Source organism: Mus pahari, chromosome 14, assembly GCF_900095145.1.
Source record: "Mus pahari chromosome 14, PAHARI_EIJ_v1.1, whole genome shotgun sequence".
In the NCBI taxonomy this organism is placed as follows: Eukaryota; Metazoa; Chordata; class Mammalia; order Rodentia; family Muridae; genus Mus; species Mus pahari.
Genome location: NC_034603.1, coordinates 27,460,112 through 27,468,167, shown reverse-complemented (window position 1 = coordinate 27,468,167; position 8,056 = coordinate 27,460,112). Strand labels below are relative to the sequence as shown.

Below are 8,056 nucleotides of genomic sequence, written 5' to 3'. Positions count from 1 at the left end.
TTTTTTTTTTTTTTTTTTTTTTTTTTTTGGAAGATGCTGAGGTTCAGGTAGAGAGGTATGCATTCGGGGGGAAAATTAAAAAGGAGAAAATGAGCTCTTTGGGAGATGCTGAGGTTCAGGTAGAGAGGTATGTATGCATTGGGAAGAGGGGAAGGATAGAAACGAGGCGGAGGCTTGTTTGGCCTAACTCGCCTATTGTGGCCTTCACCGTGACGCTTGTGGTCCGTCTGGAGCTCTGTTGCGGCTAGGTCATGGTAGGAGATGACAGCTCATAGAGAAATTCAAGTGAAGAGAAACATCGATGCCAGGACTCGTGGTGCACGCCTGTGATCCCAGTACTGGGGATGCTGAAACGGAAAGGTTCCCAGGTTCTAGGCCAACGTGAACCACAAATCAAGACTGAGCTCCAAAAGAAAAAAAGCCAGGTTACAATAACAACAACAATAAAACCCCAACGCACCCAGAATTCCATTCACATGTAATCACTAAATCTGGTATTGATCCAGGTTTTTTTTTTTCCCCAGGTATTCATGTATTTATACATTTTATCCCTGTTACCCCCTCCCTCTCCCTGGGGTGCTCTTCCCTCTTTCCCTGCATTGGCAGCATGTTATATTTGGAAACATCATTTTCGTTTTTTTTTTTTTTTTTTTTAAATCTCCTCCTTGGCATATAATTGTTAAAAATTCCTGGACAGGTTGAGCTGATAAATGCCATTTTGCATGCTAATGAGTCCAACACCATTCAACAGCCAGTAGGGTAGATTCCAGATGGAGTGGCTCACTGAAAGACCTGAGTAAGGTCAGAGGGTGGGGACTTTGAGCCCAGCCCTCAGCTTCTAGGGCTAAAGGTTGAGTGGGTCATCAGTGGTCAGTGTCTCATCAGTCATGTCCATGTAATGAAATGTCCATAACACCCCTAAAAGGCCCTTTCAGAGGATCCTATGTGCTTGGCGAGGTGAGGGCTGGTTCTTCTCAGACTTGGCCTCTTACTTCTTTTTATACCCCGTGTAATGTCTTAATAGTAAATAGAAGTTGGTGGCTTTCTGAGTAATAGGAACTTCTAGGGGAACTCCAAATCCAGGAGCTTCTCTGGAACCCTGATTTCTAGGTGCTGGCCATCAGAGTGATAGTACAACCTGGGCTTGCATCTGCACCAATGTAGGGACATCTTGGGAGACAGAACCCCACCCTTGGGACAGACATTGTCAGAGCTGAACTGGATTTAGGGCGTTCTCCTTCTGGAGTCCACTGATGAGGACCCTTTTAGGGTCCCAGGATCCTGTCCTGACTAGGACATGAGAGTAGAGGTAAAATACATAGTTTGTTTTTTTCTGGGAAAGTATGAACTCCAAATAGGAATCACTTCTCTGCTTGAGTATCTGAGACCAGTGTCCACGAGCAAGAAAGAGGTCAGGGCCAGCAGGTATATAACCCTCAAGAGCTCTGGGGCAACCTAGCCCGTAGCACTGTAACAGGAACATGGGCCCTTGTGCCCTGTGTAGTTAGTGCTGTAATCCAGGTCTTCACATGATAGCTGGCCCCTGGGTGTTAGTCACAGTGTCAATTATGTGAGACCTGCCTGGCGAGAGGCCTGAAACCCAGGTGTGTGCCCATGAAGTTGCCTCTCTACCTCCAGCTGGGAAGTGCTGGTGATACACATCCCCAGCCCACACAGACCTATGGAAACTGCGCATCCTGGGCAGAGCCACCCCAGAAGAAAACAGGAAAGGATTGGAGTTGGCACCCTGGGGAGGGGAGGTGGAAACACTACATGGTCTCATTTCTCTCTCTGAATTTCTAGAGCATGCCCTGCAGCTAGGCTGTGGTGTTTGCTCGAAACATCCTCAGACAGCATGCCTGAGCCTCGAAGGGTGGGGATGGGAACTTCTGAGGGAGTGGAAAGAGGGTCTGCTACAGAGCAGGAGGGCAGGTAATGGAAAAAGCCAGTCTTGCCGCCCCCGCTCGGACACACTGCCCCACTGTTCTCCCGCTCAGCCTTGTAATGGGAAGGTGTGCAAAACGTTGCGTCTTCTGTTTCTTTGGAAATTAACTAAAAATAGGCTGTTTACTTGCTATTGAGTTTTACTCAAGGGCACATGTGTGGTGGAAATGCTGAAAGAGACCCATTATGCCAATCCCAGTGTTTTAGGAGTCACAGTGACGTGGGCCTATTCCCCAAGAACGTCATTTATGTGAATTTGCTTGACACCCAGGAGTTGCCTGCCATGACTTCCCACAGTAATTGTGTGTCTCTCACACAGGGTCCTCTCAGAGCTAACTATTCTGTACCTGTCCTGGTGAAGGCAAGTTACAACCTTACAAAGGCAGATAACACACAGAGAATTCAGGAGCAGAGCATCTCTGGAGGGCCCAGTCACTGTGTGTCCATGGGGTGTCCAGTCACTGTGTGTCCATGGGGTGTCCATGCAGTGTGCACAAGACTCGATTCTGGGCAGGTGACCCTTGGTGCACATGCTGAGTTGCATTGGGAAAGCTCTCTGAGTTCTGGCTGGAGTGCTGTGGTTGGTAGTGGGCATTAGAAAGGGTAAAGGTACTCTTTAAATCGAAGCTTTAGGGTAGAAAAGCAATTCAGAGACAGGACAGTGGGGAGCCTTGAGATGGCTCGAAGGGGGGGGGCAGCAGAGGGAAGCTCAGAGCCCATTAGAGTGGGCAGGGTTGGACTTGAACCTAGCCAAGCTAAAAGTGAAAAAAGAAAAAGATTTATTCAGTGTGGCCACATTGGAAGAGGCACAAAGAGATCTGATGAACCACCAAGTCCTAAAGTGAGATTAGAAGGCTGAAGATTTGCATACCTGAGCAGTACAGGTGTGGCCACACACACTGTTAATCCATCCTTGTCTGGACTTTAGTCTCCTTCTGTAAGGTGGTCTAACAAGTTGTTAAAATTATGTGAAATCTCTTTCTGGGGGGCAGGCCCCCTTCTGACTGGTGCCTTTTCTTTCTCCCAGCTTGAGATTCCCGGGGAGATACCCATTTCTCTGGGGGCCTTTGTTTTAACACTTTGATAGTTGGATTGAAAGGAACAATTGCCTCTTTAAGATATTTTCATGTCTGCCAGGTCTGTTAGACCAGGATTTACTATGGGTTTAAGAAGATGTGGAAGAGGGATCCAGAAACTCTTGGTTCCAACAGAATTTTTGTTACAAAAAAAGGAGGAGAAGGAGAGGGAGAAGAAGAGGAGAAGAAAGAAAGAAAGATAGATATGAGAGAGAGAGAGAGAGAGAGAGAGAGAGAGAGAGAGAGAGAGAGAGAGAGAGAAACATTGCCAGGGCCTAGACCAGTATGAGCTACCCAGCAGATGACTAAATGAGCTGGCTGTGGGGCTAGTCTGTTGGAGATGCCTGTAAGGTGCGTTATGAAGATGCTTGTCCGGCAACCAGAAGTCTCAGTTGAAGCCTTGGGAGCTCATGGACTTGGTAGATAGGATTGGATGAAGTCAGCCTTGACTCTTAGATCTTTGTGTCTCACAGTGGGGGCAGTAACTGAAAGGGATGATGGCATCTGAGGGAGGGTATATATATATATATATATATATATATATATATATATATATATATATATATGCTATCCCTTGGAGACTTCTTGTTGTTGTTTGAGACAGGGTTTCTCTGTGTAGCCCTGGCTGTCCTGGAATTCACTCTGTAGACCAGAGCTACCTCTGTCTCTGCGTCCCAAGTGCTAGAATCAAAGGTGTTTGCTACTGTGCCTGGCTTAACTAGGAGATTTATAGTGGGCTGCGAACTGATGAAGTTCTTAAGGGGAATTTCTGGTAAGTAGTCTCTTACTAAAACTATAATGACGTGGACAGGTTGGAAAAACTTTGGCATCTATTGACCTAACAGACCACCAGCTTCTACCAAACCTAAAGCGAGGAGTGCCATCAGGTAACATCTGAGGCTTAGAGAACAGCATCTCCATCTGCTGTGGCGCGTCTCTGACGAGTCCATTGACACATCTTTACCTTTGCCTTGACTTATGACTTCCTTTGTTTTATAAAACTCCATGAAACTGCTTCCACTTTGGAACATGGGATTTGGGGTAACCTAAGTCTGTGTTACTGGACCCTGGTCACTCAAAATGGCTCCAGAAGAAACATCTGTTAATTCTATTTAAGGTGAGAGCTGTGCTTTTTGTGTTGATAAAGTAAATGGGATTGACTACAAACCCATAGCCCATGTCCAGTTTCTAGAATATTGTAGATGAAGCTCCTTGGCACGGCCACACCCCTCAGTTATGTGTTAACCTCTGGTTGTCAGTGACAGTAACTATAGGGCTCATGGCTCCTAAGCCTAAAGCTCTTGGGTGGCCCTGGAGCCAGGTTCATAGGCCTGGTGCAGAGAAGAGTGAAGTCAGTGATGCTGAGGTGGGTGGGGTGGGTCCAGCTTCAAGGGGAGCGGGAGCCTCTTGAGGACTCAATGGGGGCAAGTAGGAAGGCCACGGGGTCTAACCACGCATGGGCAGCTTCTCCCTCCTGGGTGGGAGCAGCTTTCTCCTTTCTGCCCTTCCACTGGATATCTGTTTATTTTGGCTTTCTGGAAAAGACATCCTGGAAATCTGGGTAGGAAAAGTCGTGGCCACGTGTTTCTCTGAAATCCCTCAGTCCTGGGCACGGCACTTGTACTCATTGTCATGTCATGTGACAGGTGCTTGCTGGTCCTCTCCTCAACTTTTGGTTCTCTGTCCTTTCCTCTTTGAATCTTTGAATGAGTTTGAGGTCTTTTAGTTATTTTACCAGAGGGTCAACAGAGGTCCAGAAGGTGAGGTAACTTTTCCCAAGTCATAAAACTGTGGTGGAGCCGGAGGAGCGGAGGAGTGGCAGCTGGAACCACAGTGAGCTCCGCTGCGGCTGGCTGTGGGAATTTGCTGGGGAAAGTGTGGATAATCTCACTGCCCACTCGTGGAGAATCCCCCGTGCTCTGCTCTTGAACAACCTTGTGGAGCTGACACAAGCTTTTCTTGGTGTCTAGCAATGCAGTAGTGTGCTATCTTGTCTCCTGGAAAATGACTCCTAAAATCCTGGGAAGGGAAGTGTCTTCTGCGGGCCAGCAGTCCCAGGTACAGGGGAACTGGTCATTGAAGATCCAGGGCACGTTCAGAGGATAGGGAGGTCAGTCTTACTCCCAGGCCTCAAAGAAGGAAGAGGTGCCGAAGGTTGCCTGGCTCATGCATGACTAGTGGTTTGAATCCGTCACACTCATGTGGTGAAGCCTCCGTGGGTAGACTGACGGCCACAGAGGTAGGCTTCCTAATAGCCGACTACTCACAACTTCCAGGGAGGCCAGGGAAGCCTTTTCCCTTCTTTATACCTGGCCCTGTACATTTGTTCATCTGCATCCATTTTAGTACCCTTAAAATCAGCTCGGAACCCTAAGTGTTTTTCTGAGTTGTATATGCCGTTTGAGAAACTGAATCCAGTCTGAGAGGATGGTAGACCCTGACTTACCAGCCGTGGGTCAGGTAGAGCTTGGGCTTGGCATTGGCATCTGAGTGAAGACTGGCTTAGGAACAGGCTGTCTTAAGTAGATAAGGTTGCAGTGGAAGTGTGTGTGTGTGTGTGTGTGTGTGTGTGTGTGTGTGATAGTAATGTTGGAGAAACTGAGTTTGATGGTTTTTTTCCTTATCTGGACCTAGATATTGAACAAGCCACTGTCTCTTGGACATGTTTGCTTACAACTGATTGATAGGAAGTCCCTTCCAGCCAGAATGAGACAAGACTCTTTAGAACCTGAGTAATACTTTCTGTGTCTTGTGGCTCCCTGCTTTTAACAATTTCCATAGCCTTAGAAACCGTGGCTAGGCTAAAGTGGGTCCTCTAATTCTGAGAGGTACATGCCTATACTTGTTAAAGCTATTATTTTGTGTATGGGTGTGTTGCCTGCATAAATGTGCACCACATGTATGCAGTACCCTTGGAGGTCAGAAGAGGGCATCGGATCCCCTGGGACAGGAGATAGTCATGAGCCACTATTCAGGTGCTGAGACTCAAACATGGGTCCTCTGGAAGAGCAGCTGAGCCATTGCTCCAGCCCCACCAATGACTTTCAAGGGTCTAGAGGTCACATGCATGGTCTGGAGGTACTCCAGCCTGTGACCACTAGTCTTACTGGAGTATAGGCAGGTCTTTTGAGGCATGACGCTATCAGCACCTGCTCCCTGCATTCCCAGGCATTATGGTGGAAGGCTTAGGCACAGGCTTCCTAGCTCAGGGATTTGTTGCCTATGACTTACTGTGGTTTACCCAGGTAGAAGACATTGCCACTGGTGTGGCCTTGGTGTGCCAGGGAGGGGTTCATAATGTAGACTCGACTTCTGAACCCCTCCCTCAGAAAGACAAAGCCCCCTTCTATACAGAAGGAAGTGTCTCCTGCAGCTGAGAAAATCTCCCCCACTTTTCCAGTGACATCAGGCTGTAAACTTCCTGGCTGTTTCTCATGGAGCCTTCCTGAGGTAAGCATTCGAGGTGTTTTGTTTGTTTTAAACACTGTGGTTCCCCTTGGTCTAGCCAAGAACAGGTTGTTAGGAGGCCTGGCTCAGGCTCTGCATAGGATCTGGTTGTCCTCTACAACTTGGAGTTATCTCTGAAATCCTTTTCTAAAAAATAACTTTGTCTTCTTTTCTCTTATTTGCGATGATAAACTTCTCACAGCTAGTTGGGCAACTTTCTTCCAGGAACACCCTAGCTCAGGTCCTGGAGCTGGTGGAGCTGGGATTTGCTGATGTAGGAGTGACTGGTTATAACCCTAGACACGTATTGAGGAATATGGGTCTGCTCCTGCGGCTGTCATGGAGCAGAGCTCTGGGATATAGCTGAAGAACGTGAGCTAGGTTAGCAGAGAAGAGTCGCCATTTTGTTTTTCCCTGGCACTTTTGTATATCTTAAGTGTGGCCTAAGTTTCCTTTCTTCATCTTTTCTTTCCTCCTCTTCCCTATTATGTCTGCTTGTTTCTGTACCTATATTGTCTGAGACGAACTCTAACCAGATAGTAAAAACTAAGGCTGGCTCCTGCTTCTCCTGCTCCTGTTCATTGTTGTGGTTTGGTTTTCAGAAGAAATTGGCTATCCTGATGACAAAGACTGGACTTCCCCCAAGAAATCCTATGCCCCTAATCAATAGGAGATTGACACCCCCCCTTCCCCTCTAACAGAGATGAGTGTGGACCAAGGGTTGGAAGGGTAATAGATATAAGAGCCTAATAAAATAGCTAAGAAAAGTATTCCTTCAGCCTCCCCCCCTTAGCCTCCCCAGGCACCACTGTATTCATCCTTTCCCATAATGTGCTTCTTCTGGGTTGGGTAGTGTTTCAGAAATGCTTCTCTAGGAATGAGTTCATTTGTCCGTTTCTGTAGGGTAGTAGAAAATTCTGTCTTCATCTTGTACTTTTGACATTTTAACTTTTGTATTCCCTGGGGAAGCTTGTTTTGGGAATTCTTTGAACTCCATGGATCTGAATGTCCGCATCCCATTGAAAGCTTCAGGGTAGGAGATGCAGCTCCGTGGGAGGTCACTCCCCTAATATGAACAAATCCATAGGAAGGTAAGGGGAGAGGTGGGGATTTGAATGCGAATAGCTCACATAAGTAGCCTGACAAGGAGAAAGTGTGTCATCGGGGGGTGGGCTTTGAAGTTTCAAAAGCTTGTAACAGTCTGTGTGTGTGTGCGTGTGTGTGTGTGTGTGTGTGTGTGTATCTGTGGATCAGGATATAAAGCTCCCAGCTACTTCTCCAGTACCATGTGGGCCACCATGCTTCCTCCATGGTAGTGAACTATGCCTCTGAAACTAAGCAAGTCCCCAATTAAATGCTTGCCTTTATAAAGAGTTACCTTGGTTAAGATGTCTCTTCATAACAATAGAACAATGACTAAGACAAAAATCTTTAGGAGTTTTCAGCTGTTACTTTAATAAATAAAGTTGTAGTGCCTTTTCCCTTATATTTTCTGAAATTGAAATTCCCATAGTACAACTGTTTGTTTCCTTAATGTTTTCCCATGTCTCTTCCCCCCCCCCCTTTTTTTTTTTAGACAGGGTTTCTCT

At 46.9% G+C, this 8,056-nt stretch overlaps 1 protein-coding gene across 1 annotated transcript in view; it reads left to right on the top strand.

The window, feature by feature from the left end:
• The window catches only part of Snap47 (synaptosome associated protein 47), a 41,914-nt gene that overhangs the window by 431 nt on the left and 33,427 nt on the right, over positions 1 to 8,056 (top strand). The window lies entirely within an intron of this gene.